Genomic DNA, 17,488 nt, shown 5'->3' on the forward strand with positions numbered 1-17,488 from the left:
TATTGTCAATTCTCTTAAAAATCCATCTGGTCCACTAATGCAAATTAGGGAAAGAAAACTCATATACTTACATCGGCTGGGCTACACTTGACTACAGACTCACAGACATTTGTGTGGTTGTGGGATATCCGCTCTCCACGCTTTATGACGACATTTCAGGAATTCCTCAAGATTGTGTTCTGGGCTGAACAATCTTGCGTGACTGTTTAACCGCCATTCCCTCAATTAAACTATCATAATTCAGAGTTAGTTAACGCATTTGGCTGGACGACCGGAGTGAGATGTCGAGAGTCGTGATGATCCTTAGGTTAAACTCACCATCTGTTGTCTCACTCGAGCTCGATGTGTGAACACCCCTCTTGAATTAGGGCAATTCCTTCGGCATTTCCCTGTTAAAATCCGCAAAATGTTGACCAGACCATGTGTCAATTGCGATTTGATTATGATTGAGAGTCAGGAATACTACAAGAAATGACAAAAAGACAACAGCACAGGAAATGTTTCAAATCTTAACAAGTGCAAAATCTAGATGTGCAAAAATTGTCTGATCAGAACTGGGACAGAAAAATAGTGTTTCCGCTGCTTCATGAGAATGTAGTTGTGGATATTATCTAAGACTAGTTCATCCCGTTCATTTTAGACTTGCTCTACATTTGAAATGTCATTGATATCCCATAAACGATTTGTTTTTCATAGGGATGTGATCTATTCCACTACAATGTCGAATTCAGTGAAAATAATACGATAACAATGGGAAACATAACGGACACAATGTCCCAGTGTGTGTTTCTGGCAGATGATACTCACTGACAACAGCTCGTATTCAGAACATGAAAGGACTTGTTGAAATAACGCCACAGAGGCCAGTATCCCATCACTAAGGCACCCTTTAATTACGTGTGTAAGGTCCTTTGCACAGCTTTAATTCCGGCAGAGGCAGCTCTCACATTGTCAAGACATCTGATACTTCTTTTTAACGATTTTTCTTACTTTTCCCCCAGCACCCATGCTGTGTGTGTGCAGGCGTGAGACACAGTTGAAGACACAAGGTGTATACATCTTTATTCAAGTTTCCACCACCAGGTAGAAACGAAACACCAAAGTGGCCAGCGGCAAGCAGTGCGTTTGACATCAAACGGCAATGCTGCATGATCCAACAGTGAAGGGGAAGGAAAGGAAGGAATTAAATCGAAATCGACTAGGTGGGAAAGAATGCACTACACTGCCTGCGGTAATCGCCTCTCCCTGAACAACTCCAGGGCGTTGGTAACAATTCTTTTACTTTTATTTTTTCTTTTTTTTTCTTTTTTCTCTTTTTTTAAACTGCACACTACTGCCTAACTCTAGTAGTGCTTATTTTTTTCCCAGCACCCATGTTGTGTGTGGGAGACACAGTGAAAGACACAACGTGCACGAAACTTTATTCAGTTTCCACCACCAGGAAGAAAGGAAAGACCCGAGTGGCCAGTGAGAAGCAGTGACTTTGGCATCAAATGGCAATGCTGCATAATCAAACAGTGAAGGGGAGGGCAGGGAAGGGATGAAATCAAAATAGAGTTAGGGGGGAATGAATGCACTCCACAGCCTGCAGCGCCCACCTCTCCCTGAACAACTCCAGCGTGTTGGTGACACTTATTTTTATTTATTTTTAATTTTTTTTTCCTCAGCACACTTGTCGTGTGTGGGCAGGTGTGAGACACAGTCAGAGACACAAGGTGCACGAATCTTTATTCAATTTCCACCCCCAGGAAGACAGGAAAACACCCGAGTGGCCAGTGACAAGCACTGCCCTTCACTAAGGGACAATGCTGTGTGATCAAACAGTGATGGAAGGGGTAGGGATTAAATCAAAATAAAGTTGGAGGGAGAAATAATGGACTCCACTCCCTGCGACGCCCGACTCTGCCTGAACAACTCCAGGGTGTTGGTGACACTTCTTTTTAATCTGTCAGCCAGGGTTCCCTGATTGGATCAGGTTAATAGGTGTATTCAGGGAAATAATTCCATGAGGTCCACCTGGTTGTCAACTTTACAGTCATTGCACTTCGGTTCTCAGGACATAACTTGCAATTTTGCAGTTGTCACACAAATTGACAGTGCAATGAACAGGGAAAAGAATTGAAGGACACTTCAGGATGATAGAGACAGAAGCTGTTCAAATTTGTTCTGAGGATGAACGTGTTCCACAGTGTTCCTGATGTTTCCTTTTACACTCTGTACAGCAGTCATAACAATACTTCTGAGAGATGCACAGAGAGTGTGCGAGAGAGAAAAAGTGCACGAGTGAGACAAATATAAAGAGGAATACTGCAAATTCATAGTCTTTGACACTTATCCCTCAGCTCTCCTCTGAATGTTTCTGAACGTGGGAAAGAGATGTGTCATCAACAAGGTGTGTTGAAGGTGGAAATCATCGAGATTCAATGCGAGGTGTCCTGGCCCATGTTCGACCTTATGCAATAAAATGTTATTGGGGCAGGTGTCAATGTTAAATATTGCATTGGAAAGTCTTTCCAAATCTATTCCATAATGCTACACCCAGCCAAGGTGTTACAGGTGAGCGAAAACATTGGTATTAATCTGACAATGAAGTAAATTTCCCAAGTATGTCCAAATGTATCATCAGAGCGAAAACCGGGAACTAGCCATTTGCCACCTTACCTGTCTACTTTCCGTGATTACCAAAGCGACAGAAAGGATCACTATTCAGCAGCACTAGTAAAGCTCTAATAGGTTCAATGTGGTCTGGATTGTTTTAGACAGGGCCAGTTGATTCGTGACCTCATTAAAATATCTTTACACACATAGCAAAAAAAAGGAAACTCCATATGTGAAGTGAGAGTAACTGCACATAAAGTTCACATTCAACTGGTTATTGCGTCCAGAAGCCCTACTCTTCCTCAGGGTCATGTCCGTGGTCCAACCACTTGCAGTTGCTTCATGAATGACACTTATTCCAACATATGTTTGGAAGTACAATTCTCACGAACAATTGTAAAATGTCCATCTCCATTTGCGACTCATCAATTCTTGAAGCAATCCATGCCCAATGCTGCAAAGCCTGGAAAATGTCCTGACTTGTGCAGAAAAATGTCAAGTTATATTCAATGACCTTCTCTAGCAACACTCATGTTAATTGTTCATCCTTGTTCTTCTTAGACATAATTGATATTAAATTTCTTATTACCAGCATCTTGGCTGTTACCATTGACCAGAAACTGAACAAGGGCATTGATGCAAGTATTGTGTCTCCAAGAGCAATTCAGATGATAGAAATTTTGCAGAAACCAACGCACCTCCAGAACACTAGATCTCCACTTGCCTGGATGAGTGATTTCCAAGAACATTCAATAGATTTGACACTATCCAGTTCAAAGCAGCCCACATGATTCGCACCACATTGATAAACATGCACTCTGTCGACAATCAATGCTCACTGCATCATGTGAGATCTCCGGCAAGTTGTCAATTCACGTATCGTTATATTCTGCGCAGTTTACTTTGTTTTATTTTTCCGCTGCTGGCCCACTCAGACATTCCGAGGGCGAAGGTATTGAACACGTATGGAGTTACAAAGTGAACTTGATATCGGGTAGGTGTGCAACGGTGGAACTTTAGAGAGCACAATTAAGTGTAGTGAAGCTGCACAGGGGAAGACAAATAGACAGGACGACAGAGGGAAGGTGCAAAATTGGGAGACTGTATATTAAGTGAATTAAATGTCTGATCCGCGTCAGGTTGAAATAAAGAGTTGTATCAGCCAGGCGTCTTTGAAAACACATTAGTGATTTGTAAACAGAACACAACGTATATCATGAAGATGCAATACTTGAATAACATAACTAACAATAATATAAAAGCATAAATACTCATCTGATTACGGGATCTCAGACAGAGGCACACACTCCATCACATATTCTGTCTCTCTCTCACACACAAACACACACACGCACACACACAAAGCGAGAGAGAAACATACACATGCGTGCACACACACACAAAATCAGACTCGGGTGTATTTCTGATGTAAACGAAGAAACTTTGCCCAGAGAATTGATTAGTTTATGGAGTGAAAAATAAAAGGATCGTAGACACAATGTTGATATCATCTTTATTTCTGTGTTTTGAATCTTATCGGCAATGCCCACGAGAAATGCGTTTCTTTGTGTAGTGTTGGCAGTTCACAGCTTGCTCAAAACTTAAAATATTGATAAATTATTTCAGACAGTCCTTCAGAACGACTGAAGAGGGTATTTCGGGAACAGGAGAAAATAATGAGTCCATTTCGTAACAGCGTTTTCGTACTCCCGAAAAAATTCCCAGATAATACAAACACTCTTGACCTCGCCCCTGATGAAATAAGCAAAAGTGAAGACTACAGATGCTGGAAACCAGAGTTTAGATTAGCGTGGGACTGGAAACTCACAGCAGGTCAGGCAGCATCCAAGGAGCAGGAAAATCGGCGTTTCGAGTGAAAGCCCTCATCAGTAATCCTGATGAAGGGCTTTTCCCGAAACGTCGATTTTCCTTATCGTCGGATGCTGCCTGACCTGCTGTACTTTTCCAGCACCACTCTGATCTGAATCCTGCTAATGTAAGCCCAACAGTATCCTTAACAAAATGCTGGTCTACAGTTGTCTTGGATTTTCCATGTCATTGAGTTCAAACCTCCCTCCGTAACGACCGTGTAGTGATTGGCGTGCAATTACGAATCGATATCAATGGAATCCACAAACAAACTGATTTGATTAGGTACAGTGTGGAAACAGGCCCTTCGGCCCAACAAGAACACAACGACCCGCCGAAGTGTAACCCACCCATTCCCCTACATTTACTCATTTATCCAACACTACGTGCAATTTAGCACGGCCAATTCATCTGACCTGCATATTTTTGGACTGTGGAGGAAACCGGAGCAAACCCACGCAGACACGGGGAGAATGTGCAAACTCCATACAGTCAGTCGCCTGAGTCGGGAATTGAACCCGGGTCTAGTGGCGCTGCGAGGCAGCAGTGCTAACTACTGTGCTACCGTGCCACCCAATGCTCAGGCGATCACACCCTGACCCTTTATGAATTGTTGTTGCTGTTTCGTTCGGAAGCTCATGGACAACGGCAAAAAAAAAGACCTGAATGGCACACTGCTGCTATCGCCCAGCACGACGACATTAACATCACTGCCGTGAGAGAGATATGACTGGGAGGAGGAAGCCATCTTAAAGGACAAGGAGGCGGTTACACCTTCTTCTGGAAAAGCAAACATGGAAGACCACTTCTATAGGACCAGCTTCACTGTAATACACAAACTACTCTGACACCTCAAAAATTCCCCCGTGAGGTAAATGAGTGCCTCGTGATAAACTGACACACACTGGGCCCGATGCAGGACATGGTTCTGGATTAGTGGTGCTGGAAGAGCACAGCAGTTCAGGCAGCATCCAAGGAGCAGACAAATCGACGTTTCGGGCAAAAGCCATGCTGGACATCACAGCCGTCACTGCTTATCCCTGATTCTCGCACAATGGACGAGACAAAAAGTTATTCCACACCAGCCTCGAACAATTGCTATCCCACTGAAGAAAGTCTTTCTCAAGCAGTGCCTCTCAGTCAACCTGATATGACCAAGGTACCCGAGTCACAGAGTGCCCACGACATCTGGTCAACCCTAAAACTGTCCCCAGTCAGCACCTGTGTAGAGAACCTCAGCCTGTGGACCAGGAAACTTCAAGACAGCCACAATGAGAATAAGCAGGAAATCCAGAATCTCCGAGATCGCAGGCATGATTTATTCCTGAACGGGAAGCTCCACTAAATCCCTAAAGTAAACAAGCTGACACAAAACTGAAGGTGTAACAAAGAACCCGTGACCTAAAGAACAGATGGAAAGAATTAGCAGGAGATTCAATGTATCACTGACAGCCACAGTGAGCGTGACCTCTTCAGCGCAATCGAAGCCATTGACAGTCCGAGTACACAGGCAGCGATCTCACTCAGAGCCAAATGCAGAGTCCATCATGAAAGTCCGAAAGGCAGTTAGTGCTCCATGGAGAGACCACTTCGAGGACCACCTCCACTCATTCTAAGCCTTCAGCACAAGTGCTCCTCGTACCATTGCACAATACACTAGCCACTGTCATTTCAGCAAACCTCCAACCCAACATTAGGGCAAACAAAACTCCCAACAGCTGATCAATAATAAGGCCACTAGCACAGGTGGAATCCCCAGTGAATGTCAAAAATATGGCGGAGAGTCACTCTTGACAGGAATCCACAACCTCACCACCCATGTTTCGAATTAAGGGAGCATGCTGAGAGATCTCAGAGATGCCGTAATCACGACCTTTTTCAGAATATGAAACAGGTCCGACCGGACGGAGGGATCCTCAGTCCTCCTGCCAGTCACTGAATGTGTCCCCCGTTTCTCAGTGCAGCTTCCGCACTTCGAGAGGCAGAATGGTCAGGATTTTCTGTGTTTGATAAATCGAAGCATCGTGCAGGGAGCAACACCAACCTATGTACATGACCTTCTGTGATGTCACAAAGGCTTTTGTCTCTGTGAACCGTGAGGGTTTATGGAACGTCCTACAGTCCTGCTGCATCATGTCGTGGATGATGGTGAACAATTAAGCAGCTCGTTTCTGGCAGGAGACTCCACAACAGCGTTGATAATCAAAATTGGATGTGCTCAGTTAATCAACGCAAACATAAGTCAAATCCCAAACGTAAAACTCTGCCGGCAGAAATGCTGATGGTCGATCCATCTTGGCCTCGTCTCGTGTGTAAAGGCTTGGGCCTTGACAACATTATAGCAATGGGACAGAATGTGCTGCACCCCTAGTCAAGCCGTTCTTGCTGAGCTACAGCACTGGCATCAAACTGAGAGAGTGCAAATTTCCCCAGCTGTGTGCTGTGCAGAAGAATAACAGGATAAAGCCAACCCAGAGAATTACAGCCCCATCAAAATGTTCTTGGTCATGAAAATGTGAATGAAAGATTCAGCAACAGTGGTATGAAGCAGCACCTGCTTGATAACAATCAGCTCAGTGACGTTCTGCTTGCGTTTTTCCAAGGCCACTCAGGCCTGACCTCATACAGCCTTCGTCCAAACATGGATGGAAAGAGATGTATTCCCGATTGGAGTGAGTCTCAATGGGCTAAACTTCAAGGCTGCTCTTGGCCTAGAGTAACAACAAGATCCCTGAGGAATAGTGCTATCAATGGAAATCAGGGGAAGCTCTCCGCTGTCTGGGGTCATCCTGGGCAGAAAATAAGAAAGTTGTAGTTGTTTGCGGTCAGTCGTCATAGCTACAGGATGTCACTGCAGGAATTTATCAAGGAGTGTCTAAGGCCTGGCTATCTTCAGTAATTTCACCCGTGGACTTCCCTCCATGTTAGCTAGTGGTTACACAAGGTTACGCAGCATTTCGGACTGCTCAGATACTGAAACACTCCATTTTTAATTGCAGTTACACTTGGACAACACCCAGCCTTGGGATGAAAATAAATAAATAGTATTCATGCCACACATATACTAGACAATAGTCACCTCCAACAATAATGTGTTCAACTATTGTCCTTTTGATATTCAGTGAGATTACTGTTGCTGAATCCTCAACTATCAACATCTTGGGATTGTCATTGACTAGAAACTGTGAACACACAGGGGTAATAGGCCATGTTAAAGTCTGGAATATTGCAGTGAATATCTCACACTCTGACCTTCCAACATTCTCAAGGCACCAGTCAGAAGTAGGGTGGATTGCTTTCAATTTACCTAGATGAGTGAAACTCTAAAAAGCCAGACACCATCCAGGATACAGCAGTCCACTTGATTATTACCAAAACAATTTTATTTTCATCACTGTGTCTCTGTAGCCGCAACATGTACTATCCACGAGATGCATTGCAGAAATTAACCAACTTTCCTGCGACATACTAGTCCAAACCCACAATCATCTCGAAAGACAAGAGCGCAGATCCATGAGTTTACCACACATTGAAAAATCCTTCCAAGAGTGTCACCATCCTGATTTGGAAATGTATGGCCATTCCTCACGTATCTCTGCTTCAATGTTCGCCATAATGATATTGTAATTGGCTAGAAAGCATATGGACAACAACAGTTCAAGACAGCAGGTCACCAATACATTCAAACAGCCACTATGGATGAGTAATAAATGCTGGGCTTGCCAGCCAGCAGCACCTACCAAAAGAGAATGTTTGACCCCACCCCACAGCTCACTAGTAGGATATACAACACACTGAGGAACCTGTTAAAAAACGGACAGATAACCAGGTTTGACCGACAGAGAATGAAACCTGAAAGCAACACCACCCCCAGATTCTATGGACTACCTAAAGTGCACAAACCAGACATCCTACTCAGACCCCTCGTATCACTACCAGGGACACCATCACACAAACTGGCTTAAGAACTACAACAGAAACTGAAACTCCTGATTACCGGATCCGGTCACTCTCGACAGTCAACACAGGAATTCTTGGACATCATCAGAAATATACATATAGACAAGGAAGAAACTATGTTCTCATTCGATGTAACGGCACTGATCACCTCTATCGACAAAACTCTTGCCAGAGAAACAATAGTTAATCTGCTGGACATACAGAACAGACAACAAGACGGGGAACCTATCAACAAAGACTGTATACTCAAACTACTGGACCTGTGCCTCACAACACACTTCACATTCAACAAGCAAATATATGAAGAAATAAACGGCTACCCATGGGCTCACCCATCTCTTGAATCATAGCAGAAGCGGCAATGCAAAGATTAGAACAAACAGTCTTACCACAAATTCAACCCAAACTCTGGGTCAGATTTGTAGATGACACCTTTGTAATCATTAAAAACACAGAAATAGAAAATACACACCGGGTCATCAACGCCACATTCACAGGAATCAGATTCACTAGAGAGGAAGAAAAGGACAACCAACTCCCTTTCCAAGATGTGATGGTACAGAGAACACCGAACGGAGAATTCACCACAAAGGTATACAGGAAAGCCACAAACACAGACCAAGTCCTGAACTACGAAAGCAACCACACCAACACACACAAAAAAGTTGTATCAAGACACTGTTCAAAATGGCCCCAACACATTGCAGCACACCAGAACTGCAAAAAGAGGGAGAAGAATACCTCTACAATGTATTCGCCAAAAACGGATACCCCTGTAATTTCATCAACAGGTTCCTAAGAGAAAGAAAACAGAATGAGAACATGCCACAACCTAAAGGACTAGCCACGTTACCATACATCAAGAACATGTCTGAACTGACAGCCAGACTGCTACGACCACGAGGACTTATAACAGCATACAAAAACAACAGCCACTCTCGGACAACAACTCACCAGGACGAAGGACCCGATACCCAGCATGAGAAAACCAACGTAGTGTACAAAATCACATGCAAGGACGGCACAAAACACTACGTAGGACTAAAAGGAAGACAGCTAAAAATGCGTATCTATGAACAACAACTAGCCACGAAACGACACGACCAGCTATCCTTAGTAGCCCCACACGCAGATGACACGCAACATCAGTTCGACTGGGACAACACTACTATTATAGGACAAGCCAAACAGAGAACGGCCAGGGAATTGCTAGAGGCATGGCACTCATCCACAGATTCTATCAACAAACACATCGACCTGGACCCAATATACCGGCCACTGCAGCGGACAGCTGGAACTGAGAACCGGAAGTGGCAGAGACCAACCACTGCAAATACCGGAGGAAACATCACAGAAGCGCTTCACAGGAAGCTCCCAAGCACTGAGGATGTCACCCAGACAGGGGATGAAACGGCTGCAAATTCCCAGCTCGGCGAATACAACCATAACAAGGAGCACCCGAGGTACAAATCTTCTCACAAACTTTGAACAGCCAGCAATGTCCATTGCTGCCCAGAGGCTTTGGAGAGGGTACAAAGAAGGTTTACCAGGATGCTGCCTGGATTGGAATGTTTCCCTTATGAAGAAAGGTTGAATAAGCTCGGACATAAGTCTCTGGAGAGTAGAAGGAAGAGAGGAGTCCCAATCGAGATGTACAAACTAATGAGAGGAATCGATGGAATCAATAGCCAGAGACTTTTCCCCAGGGCAGAATTGCCTGGTACAAGAAGTCATAGTTTGAAGATATTAGGAGAAAGGTAAAAAGGAGATATCAGAAGTAGGTTCTTTATGCAGAGAGTTGTGAATGCATGGAAAGCGTTGCCAGCTGAGGTGGTGGAAGCAAAGTCATTGGGAACATTTAAGCGACTGCTGGACATGCACATAGAGAGCAGTGTGTTGAGGGGTGCATAGGTTAAGTTACTCTATTTTGCATTAGGATTATGACGCGCCACAACATTGTGGGCCTCAGTGCCTGTTCTGTGCTTTACTTTTCTATGCTCTATGTTCTATGACTCAATTAGAATTTATTTAAAATATTGTTCAGTTGCGACTAATGGGAGATCCCGGACTTAAGATTTTGTTCATGTAAGCTGGCGCAGTCACGAACCTGCTTGTTGAGAAGAGCTAATGCGATACGGTGTTTGAAACAACCTATCAGTATTTCAGATGTACGGCCCACATACTTAGCATCACAAAGGCAGTGAGATTCAGACACCAGAAAGAACCAAATTAAACTGTAGTCGTGTCTGGAGTGAAGAATATTTAGAAACATAGTTAAATCACTGTCAGGAAAATTGTTACGTGTGGAAATTTTGTATTCGAAGCAAAATAATTTTGCATTTTCAAAGTGCTTGGGCTCAATAATACGCTGATCTCTGGTAAAATAACCAGGTCAATCATATGTGCACAATGTTTTCATTAGATTTCAGTTTTAGAATTGGGTTAAATAAATGGCTGAACAAACAAGTGGCTATGATCAAAGAATGTATGCTCTTTATAACGTGAATTTGCTGTTAATGGTAAATATAAAGAACAAAACAAAAACAAAGAAAAGAACAGAGAAAATTACAGACGAGCAACAGCCTCTTCGGCCCTCCAAGTCTGCGCTGATGCAGGTCCTCAATCTAAAACTGTCACCTATTTTCTAGGGATCTGTATGCCTTTGCACTCTGTCCATTCTTGTATCTATCTAGAAACATCTTAAATGACACTATCGTGCCCAGCTCTACCTACCTCCACTGGCAACGTGTTCCAGGAACACACTATCATCTGCGAGAAGAACTTTGCACGCATATCTCCCCTCACCATTCCCTCTCTCACTTTTAACTCATATCCCCTACCAATTGGGTTCTTCACTCTGGGAAGACGTTTCTTGTTATTGACCCTATCTATACCGCACATGATTTTGTCGGCCTCAGTCAGATTCCCCCTCAACTTTCGTCTTTCCAATCAAAATAATCCTAATCTACTCAACTTCTCCTCATAGCTACCACTATCCATACCAGGCACCATCGTGGTGAACAGCCTCTGTACCTTCTCCAAATCATTCATATCCTTTTGGTAATTTGGCAAGCAGAAAAGTATGCGATAGCCCAAAAGTGGCCGAAACAAAGTCTTATGCTGCTCTAACGTGATTTGCCAACTTTTGCACCCAACTTCCCATTCGATTAAGGAAAGCATGCCGTTGCCTTCTTGATCACTCTTTCGACCTGCGCTGACCCCTTCAGGGAACAATGGACCTGAACATGATTTTTCCAAAGGACTATCCCATTTACTGTGTAGGTCGCTCTTAAATTTGATCTTCCAAAATGGATCACATCTCATTTTCCAGGTTGAACTCCTTCTCCCATTTCTCTACTCAACTCTCCAATCTATTTATATTCTGCTGCATTCTCTGATTGTCCACTTCACTATTTGCTCATCCATCCATCTTACTCTCATCTGAAAACTTGCTAATGTGGCATTCTACCCAATCCTTCAAAGCATTTATATGCATCACATACAACAGTGGTGTCAGCACGGATACCTGTGGAACACCACTGATCGCAGTTCTCTGTTTTGAGAAACTCCATTCCCTCCTCCTCTCTGTCACTTGTTCCCGACCTCGTTCTCAACCTATCAGACGAGAGCACCCGGGACACCAGACGACTTCACCTTTTCTATCAGCCTACCATGTGAAGTTTTATCAAACACTTTATGAAAGTCCACGTTTCTGCCATCTCCATCCCTTCCCTCATCAATCGACTTTGTCACCTCTTCGATGAGTTGTATTAGGTGTGTAAGACATGACCTTCCTCGGAACAAAACCATACTGCCTAACACTGATAAGCTAATTTTCGTTCAATTCGATACAATCCTATCCCTGACTATCTTCTTCAGCTGCTTCCCGACCGCTTACGTCAGATTCACAGACCTGTAATTACCGGGATTATCCCTGCAAAACTTCTTCATCAAGGGGACAAAGTTAGCAACTTTCCATTACTCTGGAAGCTCCCCCGAGTTCAATGATGCTGCAAAGATGCCTGTTAAAGCCCCAGCTATTTCCTCACCCGCTTCGCTCAGCAACCAGGGATAGTTCCCATCCGGGCCTGGAGACTTGCACACCTTAATGCCTTTTAGTATACCCAAGAATTCTGCACTCCATACGCCGACTTGACTGAGATTAATCAAAGATCCATCCCTGACCTAAAAATCCAGCAGGAATCTATTGTCGTGGAATACCGATTCAAAGTTCTCAGAAGAATGTCACCCGTTTTCTCTGGCTCCACACATATCATTCATCCTTTGACATTGAATGGGCCAACCCTTTCCCTAGTTACCTTTTTGCTCCCTTCATATGAATAAAAGGCTTTGGGATATCCCTTAACTGTGGTCGCTAAGGATATGGCAACAAGAAGTTGAATGTAGTCAAGTCAGAAACAACGTTTCAAGTTGACAGTGGATAACCCACAAGCAAGACGTTGGTTTGAGGTGTGTCTACTTCAACACCATGAGCATTTGGAATAAGCTGACAGAACGTGCATCATGTGTTGGTTCCTGGGATTTCGATGACTTGGCCATTTCAGAGACATGAGTAGAGCACGGTTAGGGCAGGTTGTTGCAGGCTCCAGGATTTAATTGTTTCAGGAAGAACAGGGAAGATCTTTTTTAAAAAAAGGTGTGGCATTGTTTGTCAATGACAGTATTACAGCACCAGAACGGATGTGGCATTGTCCACTGAGGGAGCAATGGCTGAGGTTCGAAACAGGAAATGAGAGGTCACTCTGTTGGAAGTGTTCTATAGGCCTCTGAATAGTTCCAGAGATGTAGAGGAAAGGATAGCCAAGATGATTCTTGAAAGGAGCGCAAGTTGCATGGGCTTTGTTATGGGGGATTGTAACCTTCCAAATAATGACTCGGAATGCTGTCGTTCATGTTCTTTAGGTGAGTCAGATTTTTTTGTCCAATACGTGTAGGAGGGCTTCCTGACACAGTATGCAGACAGACCAACAAGTGGCGAGGACACATTGGATTTTGTAATGAGTACTGACCCCATCCAAGTGTTACATTTAGAAGTTGGTGGGCACTTTGTTGATGGTGACCACAATTCGATTACGTTTATTTTCGTGATGGAATGGAATAAGCATCTAATGCAGAGCTCGAGTTACAACTGAGGGAAGGGCAATTCGATGCGATTAGGCATATTTAGGATGTATCGGATGGGTGAGCAACCAGCAGGCGATGTACATGATAGAAATGAGCAGCTCAATCAATAACAGATATTGCCTGTCCTTGACAAGTATGTATCTGTCAGGCAGGGAGGAAGCTGTCGAGTGCGGGAACGGTAGTTTACGAAAGAAGATGAATCACTTGTCAAGATGAAGAAGAAGTCTTCTGTTAGGATGAGGTGTGATGGCACAGTTGGGGCGCTTGAGAGTAATACATTAGCCAGTAAAGACGTAAAGGGGGAGCCAAGAAGAGCCAGAATGGAACATGAGACGCCGTTAGCAGACAGGATCAAGGAAAAAGCTCAGGTTTGATTTGGTATAACAGTAATAAAATAAAGTCTAGAGAAAGATTAGGGCCAATCAATGGTTGCCGTGGGAACTTGTAAGTGGAATCAGAGCAGATAGGGGAAGCGTTAAGTCAGTATTCTCCGCATGTATTCACACTAGAAGAAGAGAATACTGGCGAGGAGAATACTGAACGAGATGCTGCTTGACTAGTTGGGATTGAGGCTCACAAGGAGGGTATGTTAGCAATTCTGGAAAGTCTCAAAATAGATATGTCCGAATGGGATGTATCTGAGGATTCTCTGGGGAGCCAGGGAGGAGATTGCAGAGTCTGTGGCGTTTAACGTAATGTTATCATTGTCTACAGAAATAGTGCCAGAAGACTGGAGGATAGCAGACGTTGTCCTTTTGTTTAAGAAGGGGAGTAGAGGCAACACTGGCATTAATTCCCCCCGTGCAACTGACTTCGGTTGTGGGTAAACAATTGGAAAAGATTCGAAGAGGTAGGATTTATAATCATGCTGACAGGAATAATTTTATTAGAGATATTCAACACGTTTTTGTGAAGGGTAAGGCAAGCCTCACTAATCTTATGGTTTTTTTTTTTGAGAAGGTTACCGACAGGTGGATAAGAGTAAAGCGAATGATGTGATGTATAGGGATGTAAATACGCCGTTTGATAAGTTTCACCATTGTAGGCTATTGCAAAACATACGGAGGCATCTGATTGAGGGTGATATATAGGTTTGGATCAGAAATTGGCTGCCTGAAAGAAGACAGATTGTGGTGGTTGATGGGAAATGTTCATCTTGGAGTTCATGTTACTAGTAGTGGACAGTAGGGATCCGTTTTGGTCCACCGCTTTTTCTCATTTGTAAATGCCCTGGCTGAGCGTGCAGAATAATGGGTTAATAAATTTGCGAATGACACGAACGTCGATCATGTTGTGGATCGTGCTGACATATGTTTTACGCTAAAGGGTGACATGGATAAGCTGTGGAGTTGGGTGGAGAGATCGCCAATGGAGCTCAATGCAGAAAGTTTGAGGTTGTTTACATTAGACGAAGTAAATGGAATGCAGAGTACCGGTCTAAATGTAAGAACCTTGGTAGTATGGATGAGCAGAGAGATCTCGGTTTCCATGCACATAGATCCCTGAAAGTTGCCACCCAATTTGAGAGATTTGTTAAGAAGTCACACGGAGTGTTAGCTTTCATTTGTATAGGGATTGAGTTTCGGAACTATGAGGTCATGCCACAGCTGTACAAAACTCTGGTGCAGCCGCACTTGGCTATTGCGAACAGTTCTGGTCACTGCATTATAGGAACGACGTGGAATCTTTGAAAAGGGATAAGAGGAGGTTTCTGAGGATGTTGCCTGTTATAGAAGGGTCTCATTATGAAGAAAAGGTGAGTGACTTGAAGCTGTTTTCTTTCGCGAGTAGAAGGTTGAGAAGTGACATAATTGAGTCATATCAGATCATCACAGGGTTAGTTCGAGTGGACAGTGAGAATCTTTTTCATCGTAAGGTGATGGTTAGCACGAGGGGACATAGCATTAAACTGAGGCGTGATAGATATAGGACAGGTGTTAGATGGAATTTCTTTAGTCAAAGATTAGTAGGGATGTGGAATGCAAAGCCAGCCACATTCGTCGATGCACCAAATATAACGGGAATTATACGGTCATTAGATAGTCATTTTGACGAAAATTGAATAGCATAAGTTAGATGTCCTTCAAATTGTTTCCACAGGTCTTCGAGGGCCGAAGGGCTTGCACTGTGTTTTAATGTTGGATGACGATTCTATTCAGTGAGTTTCTCCAGTTCTCGGGTATCATTTGTGTTTCTCTGTCTCTCTCTCCATGCCCTCTATTTCATTACAGAAATGCCCTCTCCTCCCTCACCCCCGTTTAAACTATGTTCCCATGTCCCCGTCCTGTCCCGGAGACATTAGTCACGTCGATATCGCATTTTGGGGTAAAGGAATGAGACCTGGTGTGGAGTGTTTTCTGCTGGGGAAAGGAGGGATGGTACACCATATCCACGTTTCTACCACCAGCAAACGGAGCCCAGGCTCTGCTGACAGGCTCATGTGATGTCGGAGGGGCTACCCACAGGTTGGCTGTTGAGAAGAAAGATCCCATAGTCCTTAGTCTGTGGGTTCGCTAACCGATTCCCTGTGCACACTTCCAGAACCCTTTCCACCTTCAGACTATGAGTACAGTGGACAGGGTGAATACAAAGTTGTTCTCGCCCTTAGTCGAAGGGCCAATAAAGATGTGGCATCATTTTTAGCGGAAAAGCAGGAGGTTTCTCTGAGATATGAGGAAAAATCTTCTCACCTGGAGGATGGTCGCGGCCTGAAAAGCAATGCATTGAAGTTTAGTTAATGTGCGAAACCTCACAAATTTTAAACAAATGTTTTGGATGAGAACTTGAAATCTCACGACATTCACGTCTATCGGCTCCGTTTTGGAAAGTGGGACGGGTGTAGATTGAACGTCAAATTGGTTGAACAATCACGAAGGGCCAAAGGAACTCTTTTGTTCTAAATGGTTCTGTCGTTATGGAATTATGAAGTTCAAGTTCTGAAATAGTTTATGTTTAATTTGTACTTACTTTCAGAAAATATTACTTCGTGGAAGTTCGAACTATTGGTCTCATCAGTGCTGGCTTCAGATTCTGTTCACATTCATATTCACAGGTAGAATTTCGCAAATGCGTTGCAAAACTGAACTACAAAGGAAAGAAGTCGTGTAGTAGAACAGCTCTCAAGGAGCTCTGTACAATGAGGTACTGAATGACTGAATCGCCTCGCACAAAATGAAGACCATCACTGATAAAATTATTAAAAGATGTATTGATATTGGTACAACTGGCAACGTGGCAAATAATGCACATCTGGTTATTTTAAGATAAATTGCAATTAACATTTCAGATCTACTAGGATGAGATTAATTGGGTCTTTGGTGTATTCATGTACGGACTTGAATCTCAATGATATCATGTCATTAAAATAAAGCCGTTGCCGTAATCTGTTTGTTCAAAATGAAGTTTATAAATGAAGAAACAGTCAAAGTTTCCCAGTGGAGATACCACACAATATAAAATGATATGCCTGGAACTGAGTGAGCTCCAAGACAATTCTTCAATTCTGATAAGATTGCCAGAAGAAGGAAGGGTGAACTGGTTTGACAAACAGCAAAATGCATCTTCCAAGACAAATGATCGCTAAAGTGTACTAAACCATCATTGCCATTATTGGCGTTCCTAGTAAGTCTTGGAAGAACTTATGTTGAACAACCTTCTTCGTTAAATCATACTTACATCTACTCTGTGAACGAAATTATCTTATTTCTATTTACCAAGGGAATACTGAATGCAGACGATCGTATCCTGACTTGCTGAGTTTAGAGTGAATAGTTTGTCAATGAGGTGGCTCCTTAGTAATGTGCCGTGTTGTGTGATTCTCTATATTGTGCTGAATGGGTTTGCACGGAGACGACATTTATGGCGTTTAGCTGAACATAAGCCAAAGATGATCACGAAAGTGTTTAGCAAGACCACA

The sequence above is a fragment of the Chiloscyllium punctatum genome, chromosome 17, assembly GCF_047496795.1.
Source record: "Chiloscyllium punctatum isolate Juve2018m chromosome 17, sChiPun1.3, whole genome shotgun sequence".
In the NCBI taxonomy this organism is placed as follows: domain Eukaryota; kingdom Metazoa; phylum Chordata; class Chondrichthyes; order Orectolobiformes; family Hemiscylliidae; genus Chiloscyllium; species Chiloscyllium punctatum.